Source organism: Bos mutus, chromosome 5 (genome assembly GCF_027580195.1).
Source record: "Bos mutus isolate GX-2022 chromosome 5, NWIPB_WYAK_1.1, whole genome shotgun sequence".
Lineage (NCBI taxonomy): Eukaryota > Metazoa > Chordata > Mammalia > Artiodactyla > Bovidae > Bos > Bos mutus.
This window is the reverse complement of record NC_091621.1, coordinates 13,119,808-13,143,293: the sequence shown is the minus strand read 5'-3', so window position 1 is coordinate 13,143,293 and position 23,486 is coordinate 13,119,808.

The following is a 23,486-nucleotide window of genomic DNA, read 5'->3' as shown; positions in this document are numbered from 1 at the left end:
CATTTACTCTTGGTGTTTCTGTACAGATAGTCAGTGTTTGACTGATTCCCATAGGTTTTAGCCAACCAAATATTAGGGTCTATTGTTATATGCTAGGGAGAGTGGCAGAGACAAAGAAAATACAAGTTTTTATGTCTATGTTTGGGAAGTTTAAAAGATAATTGAAGAGGCAGAGTATATGTTAAGTAGAATGAGTAATACTTATCATGAAATATTTTTGTCATTTGTTATAAAAGTAATACATACATTAATTAAAAATATAATGCACATATGGCTTATTTTTCTCTCAGAGAGGTAGGTAGATCGGTCAATCTAGTTCTTTTAACCACCCACTTTTATTCACTCATTTCTTTCATACTAGGCATTTGTAATGTGTTCCAGCTTAGTTGCAGTCAATACAGAAGCCTGAATAACAGGGTTCAACTAAAGTAGAAATTCATTTCTCTCTCATGAGAAAGAAGGCCAGAGAGGCAGCATAGGGATCCTCCCTCGTGCTGGTAGATACCCAGGTTCTTGCCAGCTTACTGCCCAGGCATGTCTTTGCTTTCTGGCCCAATATAGCTGCTGGAACATAAGAAGCACAGCTGAACTCCAGTCGGTGGGACTGAGGATATGGTGGAGAAAGATGGGCTTCTCTGTCACTGACCAAAATTTAGTTCTGTGGCCATGCCATATTTAGCTGCATGGAGGGCTGAGAAATGTGTTTTGTTAATGTTGTTGTTTTGTTTTTGTTTGTTATTTTAAGCTGGGTGGGAATAGGCCTAGCTAAAGATCAGAGCTTTTATATTAAAAAAGAAAGGTAGAAGAGATTTGGGAGGCAGCTGGTGATTGTTACCATGTGTTACTGTTACCAAGAATGCAAAAATGAGCATTCCTGAACATGTTCAGTCATGTTGGTTCATGCCAGTAAGTGATATGTGTCATGAGTTACAGGGAAAGAAAGTTCTAGAGGAAGAGCTTAGAGAAGGATGAGATCAGGGTGGGCTGGTGGCTGGAGCAGCCACTGTCATGGAGATGGATCTGAGCTTGGTCCTGATGGCTGGTGAACTGCAGATGGGAGGACTAATAGCATGTCTGGGCCAGGTGAATAGCATGTACCGGTTCGTTCAGTCAGTCATTCAACCACTGTTTATTGAGCACTTACCATGTGCCAGACACTAGTCATACAGGGATGGAACCAGCATAGCTCCTGCCCTCATTGGAACTCACAAACAAATAATTCATGCCACTTTGATCAGCAGAATGGATATCTTTGGGATAGGCAATGAAGCGACCCTATGCTGGATAAGAAGGCTCAGGCCAACTAAAGAAAAATTGGAGGCCTGTTTAAAGATTGAATTCTGATTTTGTAGCCAGTGGGGAGACACTGAAAGTTTTGATCACAGGAATGATCTGATCCAACTTGTATTTGAGGAAAACCTGACATGCAACAGGCCAACTAGAGAGGGCAAGGAGGACTTGAAGCAAGTGCTGTTACTGAGCCTTTCCTGTGTGGTCACCAGGGCCTGAGCTAGGGAGCTGGCCTTGAGGCACAGGCAGGGGCACAGTGCTTTGGCTCAGGGCATACTTTCTGGAGACAGGGGTCCTAACTTTGGATCCTACTCTGTCTTCTAGGAGTGGGCTGGACATGGTCCCTGCCTTAGCCTGACATAATGAACTGTCATAGACTGAGTGAATTAAACAACAGAAAATTATTTTCTAGTAGTTTTGGAGGCTGAGAAGCATAAGATAAAAGTGAAAGTAAAAGTGTTAGTTGCTCTGCTGCTGCTGCTGCTAAGCCGCCTCAGTCGTGTCCGACTCTGCGACCCCAGAGACGGCAGCCCACCAGGCTCCCCTGTCCCTGGGATTCACCAGGCAAGAACACTGGAGTGGGTTGCCATTTCCTTCTCCAATGCATGAAAGTGAAAAGTGAAACTGAAGTCGCTCAGTCATGTCTGACCCTCAGAGACCCCATGGATTGCAGCCTTCCAGGCTCCTCCGTCCATGGGATTTTCCAGGCAAGAGTACTGGAGTAGGGTGCCATTGCCTTCTCCAGTTGTGTCCAATTCTTTGCAACCCCATGGACTGTAGCCTGCCAGACTCCTCTGTCCATGGAATTCTCCAGGCAAGTGTACTGGAGGGGGTAACCCTCCAGTTACCCTTCTCCAGGGGGATCTTCCCAATCCAGGGATTGAATCTGGGTCTTTTTTGGGCTCCAAAATCACTGCGATGGTGATTGCAGCCATGAAATTGATACACCCTTACTCCTTGGAAGGAAGAAAAGTTATGACCAACCTAGACAGCATATTAAAAAGCAGAGACATTACTTTGCCAACAAAGGTCCATCTAGTCAAGGCTATGGTTTTTCCAGTAGTCATGTACAGATGTGAGAGTTGGACTATAAAGAAAGCTGAGTACTGAAGAATTGATGCTTTTGAACTGCGGTGTTGGAGAAGACTCACGAGAGTCCCTTGGACTGCAAGGAGATCCAACCAGTCCATCCTAAAGGAGATAAGTCCTGAGTGTTCATTGGAAGGACTGATGTTGAAGCTGAAACTCCAATACTTTGACCATCTGATATGAAGACCTGACTCATTGGAGAAGACCCTGATGCTGGGAAAGATTGAAGGTGGGAGGAGAAGGGGACAACAAAGGATGAGATGGTTGGATGGCATCACCAATGGACATTAGTTTGGGTAAACTCTGGGAGTTGGTGATGAACAGGGAGGCCTGGTGTGCGGCAGCCCGTGGCATCGCGAAGAGTCAGACACGACTGAGCAACTGAATTGAACTGAGCTCCTACATTGCAGGCAGATTCTTACCATCAGGGAAGCCCAAGAGCAAGGTGCTGGCTGATTTGGTTCCTAGTGGGAACTCTCTTCTTGGCTCATAGATGGACAGATGCCTTTATGCTGGGCCCTCACATGGCAGAGAGAGTGCACTCTGGTATCTCTTTCTCATTTTACCAGCACACTAGCCCTTTGAATTAAGAATATATCCATATGACCTCATCTAGCCTTTATTACCTCCTCAAAGGCCTTATTTCCAACTATAGTCACATGGAGGGGTCAAGCTTCAACTTATCAATTTAGGGAGACATAAATGTTCAATCCGTAAGAGTCCCCATGACCGTCTGAAACAGTTTCTCATTAGCAAAATGGAGGAAATTCCCATCAACCTCTTTATAGGTTTGTCATGAGGATTAAGTGAGGTGAGGTGTGTTCTCAGCATGGTGTCTGGCACCAGGGAGGTTTGCAAATAACTGGGAACTAGAAGGTTCAGGGGGGCCAAGAATTTCAGTGGAAAAATTTTCAGGCTTGGGGAAAGGAGACAGAAGACAAGGGAGAGTCTGGGCACAGAGATGACACTGAGGATCTCAGCCAGGGTGACGGGGAGAATGATGTCAGTTGACAGCGATGGGAGAGTCTGGGAAGAAGCCAGTTTTGAGAAAGAGATTGATGAATTTGATTTCAGGTCTGTTGCTTTTGATGAGATGGCTGGATATGTGAGTGGAAATTTCCAGCAGACAGTTGGGGTTTATTTACAAGAGAGGATATATGGCTGCTAACGACAGCTCCTGGGGGACATGAAATTGGTAGAGGCTGAAATTCAAGAGGAAAGAAAAAGAGAATGCAAATGAAGCTGCCCAGACCCAATAAACCCGAGGCCCTAGCCTATGCAGGAGGAATTTAGTTTCGTAAACTTTTCTGGTCAAACAAATGAATAGTCTGAGGCAAACTTCAGACTGGGAGCTGAATTCTCCAGGTCATTTCCTCAGTCCTCCACTTTACTTTGCCTATTCTACAATATGAGGTGGTAAGGAGGTGGTTCAAGGTGCAAAGTCATGCAAACCTGCAGAAAGAAATTTACATCTTGAGCATTTGGGTTGTGGATTTCATGTGAAGAGAGAAGTAGCTTTCTCAGAAATAGGACAAAGTAGCTGGGAAATTTCTGAGCTAGGATATTGTCTAAACACTGCAGAGGCTCGGGCAGTCTGAAAAGCCCTTAGCACTTCAGGATCCAATTAAAAGGGAATTATTTTCCCATTCCACAGCTAAGGAAATGGATCAACAAAGAGGCTGAATGACTGTTTTAAAACCTGACAGATGGAACATGACAGACAAGGGGATGGGATTTGGGAGCCCTCCCCCGCTCCCGAGATACTGAGTTATTTCTTTCTTAGTGTGGTCTGTCAGTTCTCCCAGCCATGAGCCAGTTGAAATCAACCTCTGATAGACTCGTGCCAGTAAACAAAAAAATAGCCCACCTTTGTCCAGTCACAGGCAATGGAAAAGGGTAAGTATGTAGAATTTATGTACTTACTATTAGCTTTTCAATTTCCATCTTTCATCCTCTACCCACATACTGCTCCAAATAAAAGTAAAATACTATTTTCCTCACTTTAATTTGCATCTGCTTAACTTTATGTTGCTGAAATAGTTCTTGCTAGCATCCCTGCTGCTTTTTAATCACAAGGTCCATTTGGACTTTTAAAAAAAGTCCTTTTCTGGATTTTTCTGCTGTTTGCCAATACTTCATAAAAACCTCTGTGCTGCTAGTTTCTGTGGAACCTCACTCTTCTGGTTGTCATGACACCTCACAAACTATCCCTTCTTGGTTTTCTTCAGAGGATCCCCTACTGCTTACCAGTTAAATCCTGGCATTCTTTTTATCCTAAGCAAGCTATTTTCCCCATTCTGCATGTTCTCCCGCCTGGTTGATCCAATCCATTCTCATTATTTCAGTTGTCATCGATGTGTTGATGACTCCTGAATCTCATCTCTGGTCCAGATTCTTCTCCCAAGCCTCAGACTTGCATATCCACTGAATAGCTTTATCCAGATATCTCCTAAACATGTGATGATCAAAATATCTGAAACCAGGAAAGTCTTTTCTCTTCAAGTTCTTTCTCCTTTACCGTAACCTTCCCATCTATGAAATTTGCAGTCTCAGAACCAATCATAATCCCTTCTCCATCAGCACTCTTGGCACCTACATAGTAGATAATCATTCACCAACTAGTGCAAATGTTACTTATGCACAAGGCTGGCATTTGGGGAAGATAAACATAGCATGATTTATCAGAAGAGGAAAGTGACCAAAGTTTGGATGTAGGAATATCCAATAGTGGTGTAGTTGTACGATGATCACTCCCACTTTAAGATTCCATCTTTAAGGTAGACTTGGTTACCCCATGATGATCCATACATTATAATGAGATTCAGCTTTTTTTTTTTTTTTTGATGGAGAATAAATTGTAAGTATGGGCAATTAAAAACCTTGAATTTTGTAGCGTTGACATATATACAGACTCTCATTAGAATGTGTGGATTGTTTTGGGGTAAACAGGTCTACCTTAAAGATGGAACTTGGGAGTGATCATAATTTAACCACACTATCTATATATTGGACATTCCTATATCTAGACTTTGTCACTTTACTCTTCTTACAAATCACGCTATACATCTACATATAGCTGATTCACATTGTCGTACAGCAGAAACTAGCACAACATTGTAAAGCAATTGTATTCCAATTAAAAACAAAAGCATTGGACTTTGTATCAGCAAGTGCATGCCCTCTGCCCATTTCCAGGTGGAACATATGGAAATCCAGGGGAGAGCAATGTCTCCCTAGAGTCGTAGAGCTTGCTTGCATGAACTTGCAGGTGTTCTGAGTTTCTCTTCTGTGCTCTTTCTTCTCCACTATGACTTCTCTGTGTACTGTATGCTGCTCTGCACCAGCAATGACTCAGGAAACACTCATAGTTTATCCCTAGAAACTTTACTGGTGAATTCAACTCAATCCACCGATTATCAAGTGGGACTGGACGTGTCCAGGTCTGGCCAAATGGCACACATGTCATCACCCTCCCTCTATGTTAGGTATTACCAATCAGTTCAGTGCTGTGCTCCTAACAGCACATGTATTGTCACCCTCCTCCACCATGTTGACGATGATAGTTTAGTCACTAAGTCATGTCCAACTCTTGCGACCCCATGGCCTGTAGCCTGCCAGGCTCCTCTGTCCATGGGATTCTCCAGGCAAGAAAACTGGAGTGGGTTGCCATTTCCTTCTCCAGGGGATCTTTCCAACCCAGGGATTGAACCTGGGTCTTCTGCACTGCAGGCAGATTCTTTACCGACTGAACTATGAAGGAAGCCCATACCTTATATGCCCAACATAATACCTCTATGTTAGATGTTACCTATCAGTTCAGTGCTATGCTCCCAATGAGCCCAGCATAACCCCAAAGTCCTTAACAGGAGGCTTTTGGCAGTCAGTGTCTGTCAACTGGTGTTTGTAAAAGAATTGAAGCCAATTTTTCATACCTTCAGGAATGGCTTAAGCCCCCATTTCTTTTGTTTCTGAGATTGAGGAGGTGAGCAGTGATGTTCTGAGGATCTTCATCATCCTTTCGACTGGCATCTTGTCCCTCATCATGAATCTTTAGATTATTATTGAGCAGTCAGTCCATTGTTTTAAGTCTGTTCCTTTCCTGTGCTGGATTTATTTTTATTTTTAATTAACAAACAATGTTGTAGTTTCAGGTGAACAGTTAAGGGACTCAGCCATAAGCTTACATATATCCATTCTCCCCCAAACCCCCCTCTCATTCATGCTGCTACCTAACATTGAGCAGAGTTTCCTATGTGCTATGCAGTAGGTCCTTGTTGGTTATCCATTATAAGTACCCTATGCCACATTTATAAATCACCCGTGAGACAGTATGCTGGAGAAGTACCTGCGACCCATTGTGAATTTTTCCATTAAGCCAGCTCTTCTGAGTCCTGTGCTGGCTTCTGGGTTTCTTCTTTATGAGGACATGTTAGACCAGAGTATTTCCCACTCTTGGTGGGAACAACTCAGTCACCAGGAAAGGAAATGAGGAGGAATAAGACAGAAAGTCATAATGCAGGCAGAGCCCTGCGACTCCTGAAGCTTCAGTTCCGACATGGTATGCCTTCCTAACACTCACCACTACTTCCTGAAACACATTCCAGGTTTAACGCATCATTCTTTCCTTCTTTGGGTTAATTTTTTGAAAATATAAGAAAGATTATATTTCTGAATTGATAGAGTCTCTGAGACTCAAAAACAGTGTGCCAGATGGCTGGAGCAGCAGGAAACATGTCCTGTCAGGAGTAGAGAGGTAATTGTGAAGGAATGGAGAAGAGATGGGAAGGACTGTAAAATGATAATGAGGGAATAGAGAGAGGCCAGGTTATTGTAATAATTTTAAAAAGAAATTCCAGTTGGATTTCATGACAGTTACTGGATTCTAGGTATTCAAAGTATGATTTCTTTATTTCCTATACTCTCCTGCTGCTGCTGCTAAGTCACGTCAGTCGTGTCTGACTCTGTGCGACCCCATAGACGAAAGCCCACCAGGCTCCCCCATCCCTGGGATTCTCCAGGCAAGAACACTGGAGTGGGTTGCCATTTCCTTCTCCAACGCATGAAAGTGAAAAGTGAAAGTGAAGTCGCTCAGTCGTGTCCTACTCTTAGCGGCCCCATGGACTGCAGCCTACCAGGCTCCTCCGTCCACGGGATTTCCCAGGCAAGAGTACTGGAGTGGGGTGCCATCGCCTTCTCCGAATACTCTCCTAAGTATCTTGAAAGATGTGATATGGCTCCTTTTTCAGAGAAATGTAAAAATCTCACCAGAGAGAGAAGTACTTATGAGAGGATTAGAGACAAATGTGAGTTGTCTCTACACACACATCTGGTATTAGTACATCAACTTTCTCATCTTTCCTCTGGTGGCTCAGTCGTAAAGAATCTGCCTGCAATGCAGGAGACTTTGGTTCAATCCCTTGGTCAGGAAGATCCCCTAGAGAAGGGAATGGCTACCCACTCCAGTATTCTTGCCTGGAGAATTCCATGGACAGAGGAGCACAGTGGGCTACAGTCCATGGGGTTGCAAAGAGTCAGACATGACTGAGTGACTAACATTTTCACTTTCTGATCTTGGTTCTGGGGTGACACGTCTTCCAGTGTCGTACTTAGATACCACCTGCTTGGCAGGTCTCTCTCAACTTCATTTTCTTCTTCTTGGTCATTAGTCACTGAGGATTGTGTTTAATTCCATCTTTTATCCTCAGCTCCTTGCACCATTCCAGACATAAAAGACACTCAGGAATTGTTGAATTGTTATTTGTCTCCGTGCTTTCATTCTTGTAGTTCTTCCTTCTAATTCAGCCATTTGGAAAACTCAGATTCACTGCCTCCTGATTTCACACCTGGATTATTCTCCTCTCTTCCAGTGTTTCACTCTTACCAGATCAACCTTTCTAAACTGCCACTTTTCTCAAATCGTTTCCATGCTCAAGGATTTGTGGGTGTTCCCTGTTGCCCATGTCGTCAACACTGTACTTCTCTGCTTCAGCTTTTAAGACCTCCCCATTGTCTCTGTCTGTCTCACCTGTGCATCTGTGTCCATCATTATCCTCAGAGCAAGCCTGGGGCTTCATTAAGGTCAGTCTGCTTCCTGCTGCTGCTGCTGCTGCTGCTGCTAAGCCTGCTTCAGTTGTGTCTGACTCTGTGGGACCCCATAGATGGCAGCCCACCAGGCTCCACCGTCCCTGGGATTCTCCAGGCAAGAACACTGGAGTGGGTTGCCATTTCCTTCTCCAATGCAGGAAAATGAAGAGTGAAAGGGAAGTCGCTCAGTCATGTCCGACTCTTCGCAACCCCATGGACTGCAGCCCACCAGGCTTCTCCGTCCATGAGATTTTCCAGGCAAGAGTGCTGGAGTGGGGTGCCAGTGCCTTCTCCGAGTCTGCTTCCTAGTTCCTGCCTATACTTATGTTGAATTCAGCGTCTGAGCATGTGAGTCTGCTACTCTGCCTGCTCAACACTGTGCTCTTCTGTAGTTTACTTACCAAGCCCCATGTCACTCAGTAAGGCTTTGCTCACTCAGTAGTCAGCACACAGTAATGGACTGTCTACCGTGGAAATAAAGATCAGGAAGATGTCATTCATGCCCTTAGGAATCTCACACTAATCCAGTCCTCTATGCCTTATGCTAAGCACAGTGTTTTGTACTTTTCTAGTGAGTTGAGTGACGGTCGTGGTCACTGCATGACCTTGGACAGACTACCTAATCTTTCTCATGTTCCTTACCTAGTAGGAATGGCAACATAGATATAGATATGTAACTTATTGCCTGGCTCGTTTCAGTACTCATTACTTTAGCTGTCATTTTTATTATTATTAACATAACACACACTGAAAATATATAGTCTCACACTGTCTTTTACGTTTCCTAAGTTTAGCAGTTCTGTCAGTTGGGCTGGAAGCTGTGGGTGGACCAAGTCTTGTTCTTTCTCTAGAACCAACATAGGGCCAAGGGCAAGGCTAGGAGATTGTTCACGCAAGGTTCTTGTTGATGAAGTGTCAGCAGTTCACACCAGGTCTTCCATATCCACTGCGTGGCCAGTGTGAGAAGGACCCAGTGAAATAGACTGATATTGGTCATCTCAAGAGGCAGGGCAAATAGTGCCAGGAGGAGGGTTAGTAGTTATTGAAAAGAGAAAAATATGGGCTTGTAGGAGTATCCAAGTTCACATAAAAAGGGTTTTAGGAATGAAACAAATCTTGAGGTTGGGGTAAAGATGAAGAGCATTTGTTGGGTTATTTCTGTGTGCCAGGCCCTGGAATTGCTACATTCGCAGGCACCATCTCTTTTATTCCTGAGGACAGCCCAGTGTGGCTAGTATTGTTGTCTCTAGTTTATGTTTGGGGAACCTGAGGTTCTGAGTGGGTATTCTTCTGGCAGAGGTGGAATTGGCAGAATTTTCTGCTTCCTGTAGTAGGTAGTGATATTTGTGTAGTGTGACAATTTCTAAGGAAGCCTGGCAAAAGTCTTACCATGAAATTTAATTTAATGAGGCACATACGGAGCAGATAATACATTAGCACTCACCATTCTGTTTTGTTTGTGCTTCTGATGAGTTCATACTCTGCCTTTCTTTAGGCTGTTATCCTCGTAGAATCTCAGCAGTGGATAAATGTATGGGTTTGGCATTTGTGTCTTGCTCTTGTCTGGGCATCCTTTATGGAATGATCTGAGAGACATTAGTAGACAGTTTTCTTTCTCTGTCTGGCACATCACACTAGTTTTTCCGAAGTGTCTATGTTGCTTATGTCTTTGGGTAAAGATAGTAGAGGCTTCTTTAAAAGTTGGTTATATAGGACTTCTCTGGTGGTCCGGTGCTTGGGAGTCCACCTGCCAATTCAGGGAACATGGGTTCCATCCCTGGTCTGGGAAGATCCCACGTGCTGCAGAACAGCTAAGCCCATGAGCCACAACTATGAGTCTGAGCTCTAGAGCCCCTGTGTCATAACTACTGAAGCCTGCATGCCCTTGAGCCTGTACTCCACAATAAGAGAAGTCACTGCAAGGAGAAGCCTCTGCATTACAACTAGAGAGTAGCCCATGTGCAGCAACAAAGACCCAGCACTGTGAAAAATACATTAAAAAATAAGTCATGGATCTTAGGAAGGGGGGAACCTTATAAAGCACTTTTCAATCGTCAGTACCCTGGCTCCGGGAGTGAGCATTTCACAGGAGTCTAGATGGAATAGGAGAAGAAGGACAGATAATTTTTTATTGCAAAGAGAGCAATAGGAAAACTTGGACACTAGAGCAGAGACCCTGGTGAGCTAGGGAGAGAGTAGGAGGCTGCCACACATACAGAGGTGGGATGCAGGTGTGGGTATACAACTATCCAGGGTAAGCTTTCAGTTAACACAGATCCTGAGTGTTGGAGGGGCAGCAGCAGCCATCAGCAGGCTGCCTTGCCTGGTGGGTGGGGGTGGCTGGGCGTGGCCTGACTTTGTTTTGCAGCAGGATTCTTTTTCATTGTGCCTTTTTTCATGAGAACAGTGCTGGTCTGCATTTGCATGAGGATTAGAACACCTTTCATTGGGAACAGTTTGCTGTGTGTGTTTTCTGGAGAGGAGACTCATGAACTGTCACAGTGCAGGGATTCTGGGAGCCTCTCCTGTGGGTCAGAAAGACCTCATGGGCCCAAGAGCTATTTCCCGAGGGGAAGAAAGACGAGAACAGTGAATGCACAGCAATATTCTCTCAGAGATACCGCGCTCCTTTTCATCCCACACCAGAAATTCACCCTCTATCACGATTTTGAATTAAGATAATAATTACACAAACTATGCAATCATTAGGTTAAATCAAACCCAGCAGCTTTGATTTCCAATTTCTTAAAACTGTGCTGGGGCAGAGGGAGAAGAGAACATAAAATCGATCCTTTGGAACCTTCTATTCTGCAAGGCTGTTTACCTGGGGGCATCGTAGCATGTACAGTGACCAGCCTTGTTTGACTCCCAATTATTCTTGTGACAAAGATGCAGATTATGGGTCTGGGAGTGCAGGGAGTAAGACCGAAATGTTACGTCCTTCATAACCTTACAGCCAATTATTGGAGAATCGGACCTTATTAAGACTTGGAGCTGAACAGAGCTAAATTATGGCATAAAAATGCTTTGCACCAGAGTTAGGCAGGAGGTAAATCTTGCCCATCCTTTCTTCTGGAGGTGGAGACAGAAGGAACATAAAACTGCCCTTTTCAAATCTTGGCCATCAATTAAAATGTGCATTTAAAAAATGTAGCTCTAAGGGTTTTTTCTATGAGAGAACGTAGGCTCCAGAGAGGATGGAAGTAGTTTAGTTGAAATGGGTGAAGATCAGAAGTTGGAACACGCAATTATTCCAGAAATCTAAGTAGTTTAAAAATGGGCATATTGTCAAAGGATGAGTCAGTCTTCACTGTGAAAAATGCTTTTCACTGTGCATTTCGTTTGGATCAGCATGCAATTCATGGTTATGGCAGGTTCTTTGTTTCATGCATTGCTTGATTTGCATACATGATCTCATTGTTTGGTAAGAGTGAAATAAGTCCCAATTGAGTTTGTTTGGAAATTCTTGAAGAGGAAGTTCTTGGGAAAGCTGATTCATCTTTGAAGCAGAATTAGAAAGCAACAGGCATGGGGCAAAGCATAGGTCATCCTTACCAAGAAAGGGATCAGACAGAAAGGAAAACCTTTGTTCTGGCTGACCCTTTTACATTTGTAAGTTATGGGATCAGCCTGTGTTTGCCAGCATGAGAAGTAGTTTTTTAAATGTCTTAAGGTTTTGTTACATTTTCTTTATAAAATACCAATGAAGTTTCTTTTTGTTTATGTTCACAATTATTAGAAGTTCTTTGGAGATCTATCTGTAGACTTTCCCAAGTTAAAAAGTAATAGTTTTGGGGATAGGTTGTACTTTTTCTTTTCTTTTTTTGGTGTGTGTGTGCGTGTGCGAACGCACTGTGCTGAGCTGAGTTGGTCAGTCATGTCTGACTCTTTGCAACTCCGTGGACTGTAGCCCGCCAGGCTCCTCTGTCCATGGGGGTTTTCCAAACAAGAATACTAGAGTGAGTTGCCAGGCCCTCCTCCAGGGGATCTTCCCAACTTAGGGATTGAACACAGGTCTTCCACATTGCAGGTGGATTCTTTACTATCTGAGCCATCCGGGAAGCCCAAGAATACTGGAGTGGATGGCCTATCCCTTCTCTAGGAATCTTCTCCACTCAGGAATCAAACTGGGGTCTCCTGCATTGCTGGCGGATTCTTTACCAGCTGAGCTACCCAGGAAGCCCATATGTGTGTATACACACATTTATGTTTGGTTTATATATATTTTGGTATTACATGTGTATTTATATTGGGGGTATTTACATATATATATGTATATGTGTGTGTGTGTGTGTGTGTGTTGGACTGGCCTTTTGGTATATGAGAGCAGAAACCATCAGCGAACTTTCAGGAACAAGTTTTATTCCTCACAGTTGCTGTAGGGTACATGGCATGCCCCAGGGCTACATAGGGAGGATATGGAGCAGGGTGGGTAGAGAGGGAGAGGGAGACCCTGGGGCTCTGCCTTTTTCAGGGTTTGAGAGTGGTGTGCTCGAGTTTCGTGGGTTCCTCTTTATTGGCTTATTTCAAGCATGAGAGCAGGAATTGTGGGCGTGGGAAGGGAGAAGAGTCACTCATGTGGTCAGTTATCTTAGTTACCCAGGAATTTCTGAAAGAGGGACTTTCATGGGTGAGGGTGGCCTAGTTTCTTGTCCACTTGTTTTGCTGGTAGCTGTGTCATAGAGCTGGCAACCTGTTTATTCAAGAGGAATGTCTTTTGAAAAGCATACCTCAGAAGCTTAATGCCAGTCACTTACACTATAGAGGAGCACTGGAAATGGTAAATATGGAGGTCAGTATAGGATCTATCTGTCTATTTATTTTATCTTTTATTCTCTTAATTTCTTTAAAACTGCAATCTTGTTTAAATCAATAATTATAATACTATATTGTTGGGTTTATAATGTATAAATGTAATATATTTGACAGTAATAACACAAAGTATGAGGGAAGAAATGAAGAATTATTGAAAAAAGTTGATATATTTTACCAGAGTGAAGTCAATATTAACCTGAAGTAGGTTGTGATAAGTTTAGAGGTGCATATATTAAATAACCTTAAAAACGGATAAAAATCAACAGAGGAATGATAATAGTGTCCTCAGTTCAGTCACTCAGTCATGTCCAACTCTTTGCGACCCTGTGAATTGCAGCACACCAGGCCTCCCTGTTCATCACCATCTCCCAGAGTTCACTCAGACTCACATCCATCGAGTTGGTGATGCCCATCCTCTGTTGTCCCCTTCTCCTCCTGCCCTCAATCCCTACCAGCATCAGGGTCTTTTCCAATGAGTCAACTCTTCGCATGAGGTAGTCAAAGTATTGGAGTTTCAGCTTTAGCATCATTCCTTCCAAAGAAATCCCAGGGCTGATCTCCTTCAGAATGGACTTGTTGAATCTCCTTGCAGTCCAAGGGACTCTCAAGAGTCTTCTCCGTTCAAAAGCATCAGTTCTTCAACACTCAGCTTTCTTCATAGTCCAACTCTCACATCCATACATGACCACAGGAAAAACCGTAGCCTTGACTAGACGGACCTTTGTTGGCAAAGTAATGTCTCTGCTTTTGAATATGCTATCTAGGTTGGTCATAACTTTCCTTCCAAGGAGTAAGCGTCTTTTAATTTCATGGCTGCAATCACCATCTGCAGTGATTTTGGAGCCCCCCAAAATAAAGTCTGACACTGTTTCCGCTGTTTCCCCATCTATTTGCCATGAAGTGATGGGACCAGATGCCATGATCTTAGTTTTCTGAATGTTGAGCTTTAAGCTAACTTTTTCACTCTCCTCTTTCACTTTCATCAAGAGACTTTTTAATTCCTCTTTACTTTCTGCCATAAGGGTGGTGTCATCTGCATATCTGAGGTTATTGATATTTCTCCTGGCAATCTTGATTCCAGCTTGTGTTTCTTCCAGCCCAGCGTTTCTCATGATGTACTCTGCATATAAGTTAAATAAGCAGGGTGACAATATACAGCCCTGACGTACTCCTTTTCCTATTTGGTACCAGTCTGTTGTTCCATGTCCAGTTCTAACTGTTGCTTCCTGACCTGCATATAGGTTTCTCAAGAGGCAGGTCAGGTGGTCTGGTATTCCCATCTCTTTCAGAATTTTCCACAGTTTATTGTGATCCACACAGTCAAAGGCTTTGGCACAGTCAATAAAGCAGAAGTAGATGTTTTTCTGAAACTCTCTTCCTTTTTCCATGATCCAGTGGATGTTGGCAATTTGATCTCTGGTTTCTCTGCCTTTTCTAAAACCAGCTTGAACATCTGGAAGTTCACAGTTCACGTATTGCTGAAGCCTGGCTTGGAGAATTTTGAGCATTACTTTACTAGTGTGTGAGATGAGTGCAACTGTGCAGTAGTTTGAGCATTCTTTGGCATTGCCTTTCTTTGAGATTGGAATGAAAACTGACCTTTTCCAGTCCTGTGGCCACTGCTGAGTTTTCCGAATTTGCTGGCATATTGAATGCAGCACTTTCACAGCATCATCTTTCAGGATTTGAAATAGCTCAACTGGAATTCCATCACCTCCACTAGCTTTGTTCATAGTGATGCTTTCTAAGGCCCACTTGACTTCACATTCCAGGATGTCTGGCTCTAGATGAGTGATCAATGTCATGAACCTCCGTCCATAGTTCATCAGGCACTCTATCAGATCTAGTCCCTTAAATCTATTTCTTACTTCCACTGTATAATCATAAGGGGTTTGATTTAGGTCATACCTGAATGGTCTAGTGGTTTCCCCCACTTTCTTCAATTTAAGTCTGAATCTGGCAATAAGGAGTTCATGATCTGAGCCACAGTCAGCTCCTGGTCTTGTTTTTGCTGACTGTATAGAGCTTCTCCACCTTTGGTTGCAAAGAATATAATCAATCTGATTTCGGTGTTGACCATCTGGTGATGTCCATGTGTAGAGTCTTCTCCTGTGTTGTTGGAAGCGGGTGTTAATGGTGTCCTAACAAATAGTTAGCTCAGAAGAAGGCAGCAGATGAAGAACATAGGAACAGTCACTTGGGAAGTTATTCAGGTACAGGTTCCTGAACTCCATCACAGGGATACTGATCCTACTTATTGGATCCTGTTGTCTACATTTTAAACACAAAAATTTGGGAGTTACTACTACAGACTTCAGAGCTATACTAAAGATAAATAACTCTAACTGCATCAACAGTTGCATGGAAATTTTAAAACATGAAATCGTAAAGCAAATCCATTACATTAAATGGAAGAACAAATCTGCCTGTAACAATAATTCCAGCAGATGTGAATGGAGTAACTAATACTCAGATCAGAAGGCAAACACTTTTAGAACTGATACAGTAGCAAGATCTGACTATATGCTGTCTTCTAGAAAGGTAGTTTAGGTTCAAAGACACAAATAGGTTAAGAGTAGAAATATGGAACAAGATATATCATGCAAACAGTAACCACGAGGTATAGCATGCAAACAGTAATCATAAGACAGCTACTACTACTACTAAGTCACTTCAGTCGTGTCCGACTCTGTGCGACCCCATAGACGGCAGCCCACCAGGCTCCCCCGTCCCTGGGATTCTCCAGGCAAGAACACTGGAGTGGGTTGCCATTTCCTTCTCCAATGCATGAAAGTGAAAAGTGAAAGTGAAGTCGCTCAGTCGTGTCTGACTCCTAGCATCCCCATGGACTGCAGCCTACCAGGCTCCTCCATCCATGGGATTTTCTAGGCAAGAGTACTGGATTGGGGTGCCATTGCCTTGGGGCTGTATTTATTTTAAAAGCTACCTCTGTGATTCTGATGTGCAGCCATAAATGAGAACTGGTCACTTCACCCAGAGTGGGTCTGCAGAGCATCAGGGAAGACTTCCAGAAGGAGGCAATACATAAGTGGTTAATTGATATCAATCAGGTAAGGAAGATGCTGGGTTGAAGGCCGTTTTATTAGAAGGGAAGGATGCAGTGTAAGTCAGCACTGGGTGTTCAGTGAGCTACAGTTGGACGTTGTTCCAGGGTGAAATGAGAGGTAAGGAATGCTGGGGGGTGGCACAGGGCCTGATGACCCGTGGCCTTACAAACCATACATAAACAAAAGTTCTTTTATGCTGGCATGTTAGGTTTTAAGTGAAATCACTATGAAATGTGAAGAAGCAAGGATAAAAAGAAGACCATCACCATACAGTGATGGAGGAATCAGTCTTGTGCCCAGAGGCCGTCTTAGTTTTGGCCCCTGTGTTAATTTGCTGGTTTGTGGTGAGGATGTGGGTAGATGAATTTGATTTACCATGCTTCATATCAACAATGGCATGCTTAATGCCAATTGTTTTTTCCATAAAAATAATTAGAGCAAGGACTTCCCTGGTGGTCCAGTGGTTCAGACACTGTGATTCTGCTGCAGAGGGCACAGGTTCAGTACCTCAGTGGGGAAATATGATCCTGCATGCCATGTGGCGTGGCCAAAAAATAGAAAACAAAATAGAGCATTTGCACAGAGAGGTCTAGTTAATTTCATCTGTGTCTATTTCAAATCTAAGACCTCATTAACTGGACAGGGCTTTATTCAAAGCTCTTGAAGCATGAAAACTTCCACGGTTTGGGTCTTTGCAATACTTTTTTCACAGTGCACTATCTCTAGTGGTAATTCCTGAACTTTTATATTGAAATGTGGATAACAGAGTTACAAGTGGGATCAATATCTCAGGGACAGAGGTCAGTAACCTGCATCTTATCACCAAGGTGATTCTGATAGAGGAGTTTGTTGGACTCCATTTTGTGAAGTGTATTATTGCTGGACTTTTATCCTTGACCTTTTCTGCTGTGTATGATATGGAAGTCTTTTTACATTATTGAGAAAACTGTTCTTTGTAATGATGGCTCCACTCTGAAATTCAATGACCTAAAATGGTTGGGAAGAAAGACATGCAAAAGCTAATTTAAATGTCAGCAGATCAACAAAGTTTTCAGCATACTTAAATATTGGAAATGTTATCAAACGGAAATGGATGTTATACAACAAAATACAGATCAGTTACTTGAGGAGCTGCCAGAACTATTTTCAGAGGTAAAAGTTGGATGACTGTGTTCATTGCCAAATTCAATTTCCTCAGCTTGTGAGGAAATCTGTATCTCACCAGCCTCTGTGGCATTGTAGTAAGAAGGAGGTCTTGGGAACCTGACCTAAGTTTGAATCCCTGATCAATTTTTTATTAGGGTGTTGGGATTCCCTGATAACTCAGTTGGTAAAGAATCCGCCTGCAATGCAGGAGACCTGGGTTCAATCCCTGGGTTGGGAAGATCCCCTGGAGATGGGAAAGGCTACCCACTCCAGTATTCTAGCCTGGAGAATTCCATGGACTATATAGTCTATGGGGTTGCAAAGACTTGGACACAACTGAGCGACTTTCACTTTCCTTTGCACAAGAGTCTTACTTGGCCTTCTTGCATTTTGTGTTTTGTGTGTCTCATGTACAATAGATGGATAAGAGTATAGCCACGAAGGGTCATGGAAGGAATTAAATAAGCAAACATTTATTCCCTTTTATATCAGTTCAGTTCAGTCGCTCAGTCATGTCCAACTCTTTGTGACCCCATGAATTGCAGCATGCCAGGCCTCCCTGTCCATCACCAACTCCTGGAGTTCACTCAAACTCATGTCCATCAAGTCGGTGATGCCATCCAGCCATCTCATCCTCTGTCGTCCCCTTCTCCTCCTGCCCCCAATCCCTCCCAGCATCAGGGTCTTTTCCAATGAGTCAACTCTTCGCATGAGGTGGCCAAAGTACTGGAGTTTCAGCTTCAGCATCAGTCCTTTCAAAGAACACCCAGGACTGATCTCCTTTAGAATGGACTGGTTGGATCTCCTTGCAGTCCAAGGGACTCTCAAGAGTCTTCTCCAACACCACAGTTCAAAAGCATCAATTCTTTGGCTCTCAGCTTTCTTTGCAGTCCAACTCTCACATCCATACATGACCACTGGAAAAACCATAGCCTTGACTAGACGGACCTTTGTTGGCAAAGTAATATTTTTCTTTTTAATATGCTATCTAGGTTGGTTATATATATATATCCATAAATACCCTCAGATGGAACTACACTTGTAGTTGCTAATGAGAAGGACATATTCTAATAGCCTGAGTTTATTAGTAGGTAGTAAAATGGTCCTGGTATTGTGAAGATGCAATTCAGGATGCTGACATCCTTCATCTGTTTCTCAGGGGAGCAGATCTCCTGCCTCAGTAGTCAATGAGGAGGTCAGTACCTAGTCCTCGTGGCCTGTTTGGGGTGGGAGTGGTGAGGTACATTCCTATCTGTCTCATGTGTTCTTCAGTCCTGTGACCTGATCTACTCACCTCTTTTTCAGCCCTGACTTGGGCTAACCACAAGTCTGTGTCCCTCCTTCCCCTACCCCTCTAAAAAAACTTCTGACCTTCAAGATGCTGGCAAATTTTAAGAAAGACTGTTAATTACTATATTGAAGTACTCAGGAGAATTGACAAAAGGTAATGAATCATGAGGCTGACATTTTAAATATGGGAATAATAGACATTTTAATAAATGTTCTCTAAGTAATATAATTTTTGGCCTACCTTATTTCTGAAGATTCAGGCAGCATAAAAAAAATACAGTAAACTGAAAATGTGATTATTTAGGTGTCCACTCTGAGAACAGTGCTCAGATTGCTTTTAAACTTATTTTTTGAGGGGGAACATTTTGATAAGGATATTTAGAGTATAAGGTTCTTTACCTTTTAATAAATTCAGACTTCAAGGCAAAACCGAGCATTTTCTTTGCTGAACAAAGCAAACAAACTAACGTGGCTGTGAGGCTTGGGCAGCTCCCATGGGGACAGGAAAAAGAGGAAAGGTGATTCACAAGGTCAAACAGGCTCACGGAGGGTGCCGTTAATTCATTTTGGTTCTTACAAGTGTTCCTTTTGTTTGTTTCAAAATTGATATAAAATATGAGTTTGTTACCGATTATTATTTATTGCAGATTTAAATTCTAAGGTCTTTTCATTGTAGAGAGAAAAACAATATAAACATAGCCCTTTTCTTAGCAACAGGTGAGGCAGTCCTTGCTAACTTGTGAATCTGAAGATTCAGTTCCGGAGTGTCACCCAGGTGTTTTCTGCATGGAAGATTACAGAAGGAAACAGACTCTGGACCATCTTTTCTGTCTTTCATTTATTACCTGATTCTGAGGCAGGCAATTTTAGAAAGAGCCCTTGTTGGAATAAGGAATAGAACCAGGCAACTCATATGTTATTCTGTGTCATATCTTTATTACATGATCATTATGTAATGATATGCATGGGGGAATGTCAGCAAAGTACGTGTATGAATCGTCTGTCTGTGCTTTGGGTCAACACACATTTCTGTGATGAAAAAGTCATGATTTCTTGTTGAGTATCTTTCACGTGTGATTTCGGTTGAAATGACATTTACGAGGAAGTTACCGTTAAACTAGCCTAAAGTTGTAAGAAGACTGTGTATAGATATCATGCTTGATTCTCCAGCCTGAACTAGTAAGGAGAGATTTGTAAGACTATCTTCCTTGTTTTAACAGAAAAGTCATAGAGAGAAGTTAAAGCTGAACAGATCTTGTAGCTTGAAGTTAGTTTTTTGTTTTTTTTTTTTTATAAAAACAACTCTGATGACTTGCTAGTCAAAAATTTTTTTCACTTTCAGAGAGTGTAGCAACAATCCTATCAGGAAAAGACTGGGTAGACTGGGAAAAAAATAAGAGAAATATAGATGGAGAAAACACACCAATGAGCATTTCGAAAAAAAATACAGCATCTTGAAAAATAAAAGGAGCTATTCCACTTTGCTCTTTTGGAAGGGTATAGATTCCAGTTACTTATTTTAGGTATAAGATTGGTATCAAGCATATGCCCATTTCATTTTAAAATATTATATCTTGACTCCCATCCCATCCCCAGGATGCAGAATCTTGTATTTCTTTCCTAAAAAAGGAGCAGGTAGGGAGAGAAGAGAGAGAACGTAGCTCTCATAGCTCTTTCCTCTAGGAAATTTGAAGCTGCCTCCCTTCCCAGTTTTTAGTGTTTTGCTCATGTTACGTCCACTTTAGATGAATTTGAAGATGCTGAATCATAAATAATAGACACAGTTACAAAGCTGCTGGAAATTTTATGAAATTGCTGGTTAGAGCTTCAGTAGGTCACCAGGTCAGAAGCAAGTTCTCACTGCTCCTGCATTCTCTGAAGCAAGCAGTTGTATGCGGCCCTGCATGAACTCCAAAGGGGTGTGTCAACTGTGCTTTTCTTTAGGTTCTTAACAATGACACAGAGAACTGGGTTAAAATATATTTTTCTCTCCACTTGGAATCAAAACAAAACTCCATTGGCCTCTATCCAGGTTTAGAAAAATGTGTTTGTCAATTTTTGTAATAAAATTAGTATCATGGACGACTAACCTTAAAATTAAGGACAAGAATATTTACATTGTTCCCCTGCACCAAAATCACTTCATATACCATTTCTTCAAAGAAGTCCTTTCTCTAGACTGGTAAATCACTTAAACAATTACAAGGAAGTCTTTAAAACTTAGCTGTTGTAATGGGCTGTATAGAAAAGGAATGGTCTTACAAAAGATCTACTTGTTAGTTTTCAAAGAATGGGGAATTAGGGATCCCTTTTGAATACTTTTCTTTCCTCCTTCCTTTTCTCTGTTCCTCCCTTCCTTCCTTTCTTCCTTCCTTCCACTCCTCCTTCCTATTTAATTGTGATTTTTTTTTAAGGCAAAATGAGTCATTACAGTGATGCATCAGAGAACTTTCCCATAAACAAAACCTTTTCTAGTTACTACTTCGAGTCCTTAATGCAGCTAGTATTTAAATTCAGAAAGTAGAGGTAAAGAGCATTATCTATGCTCAGCAATTGAGGAACCACAAGCATTTTAAATATATTTTGATCATATTTATTAAGGATCAGAAGACTATTGAGAACTAGTTTTTAAAAACCCTCTAAGATCTAAAATAACCACCAACGACTTTTTCATTTTGCAAGAATCAACAGGATTATGAGACTAGGTAACTTTTTCCTTAAGGAGCTATAAATGCTAGTCATTAGGAAAGTTCATTCGCTCCATTGGAATTCATTTCTTTTAAGGTCTGCTGGATAATTATTCTTTCTAAACACGACAACAAAAACCGAACAGATGTTTAGGTAGATAACAAGTGTGATGGATAAGATATAATGAATCTGGTCTTTTCATTGTTTTTAATAAAAAAGAAATAACTCATGGTAAGGTTTCTTCAAGGTTCTTAATAGAATATGTTCCCTAGATTAAAGAAAAAGGGGAAAAAAGGTGGTATAGAACTTGATGTGATGCTAGGATAATGAAAAATGTATCACTTAACAAGGTCTGCATTATTCAGAGTTATGCCCATGCAACTGTGTGCTCTAATCCCCAGCCAATACGTTGCTTGGTAACCAGTTACCTGCACACCTGCTCCATAGCTATAAGAGACAGTGCATGTATGGTTATTGGTTGTATTTAGTACCAAAGAAAAAGATAAAAATCCAAAAAATATTAATATTTTATTCAACAATATATCTTTTACCTTATTATTGCACTCACTATTTAGCTAGAGATCTTTTTTTCTTTAAACAGAAAAGTCACTGCTTTCTACCCACTATCACCTCTTGAGTAGCATGAGAAAGGACTTAAATTCCTTTCAGAGCATCTGTAATCAACACTGTTTGCTGCAGACAACAGATGCTACCATTAGGAGGGATTTTGCACTTAGGTGAGAGGAAAGGCTGAACGGAGAATTTCAGTTTATAAAAGATTCCTGCTCTGGAGGCAGAATCATCCTAGAATCAGTGTGACCATAAGAGTCTGTCTACACGAATGCTTGATTAACACAGTCCTAGAAATACCAGTCGTTGTGATTAGGCTGTGGCATGGCTGGATTGTTCCTGATTATTTCCCTCTCGGGTTACAGTTCAGAACGGTTCTACCATTGATTGTGTGGCAGTGACCCAGTAGGGAAGCCCTAAGAAGCAAGCTTTGGGACCAACTCATGAAGCTCGTGTTTTTTTTCCCATTAGAAGGCTGATTGCACACTACGCATTTGAGCCTCAGGGCTACTAGAAAGGACGTCCCAAAGGCCTTAAAGTCATTTGCTCTAACTTCTGGCAGGATGACAGCAGTTTATTTAAGAATTGGAAGGTACCTGTAGGGATCGTTTAGTTCTTTGATTCTCAGTCCTGCCTGCATATTAGAATCACCCAGAGAGCTTTTAAATCATGCTGATGCCGGGGCCCACCCCAGAAGATTCTTCAGTTCAGTTGCTCAGTCTGTCCGACTCTTCACGACCCCATGGACTGCAGCACACCAGGCTTCCCTGTCCATCACCAACTCCCAGAGCTCCCTCAAACTCATGTCCATTGAGTTGGTGATGCCATCCCACTGTCTCATCCTCTGTCGTCCCCTTCTCTTTCTGCCCTCAATCTTTGCCAGCATCAGGGTCTTTTCCAAGAGTCACTTCTTCACAACAGGTGGCCAAAGTGTTGGAGCTTCAGCTTCAGCATCAGTCCTTCCAGTGAATATTCAGGATTGATTTAGCTTAGGATTGACTGGTTTGATCTCCTCTATGGAACCAAGATGGCAGAGTAGAAGGATGTGCGCTTCTCTTCTCCTAGCATAAAAAGATTCTTATGCTTGGTCTATGGTAGGCTTGAGGCTGAGAGAGTGAAGAGCTGGACCACAGCTGGGTATGTCCTACTAACTGATGGCCCTTCACTTAAAAGGCAACATGGGAAGTGAAGAATACCTATTCCCTTTCTATTGATTCCCATCCTTTTGTCCTCTTCTCAGCATTAACCACTTGGTTAACCAAGTTCCGAGCATTGAGGCTCTCCTCTTTGTTGTACCTGGGGCCCTTGGTAGAGTTCTTCACATGCCACTCTGCCTCTGGAGAAAGTCATTTGCTTGTGGACAGAGCTGCCATGAGCTGCAAAGATCAGCCAAGACTGTACGTGGCATCTTGTGCAGGCTCGGCAGTTCAAAGCCAAGTGCGTAAC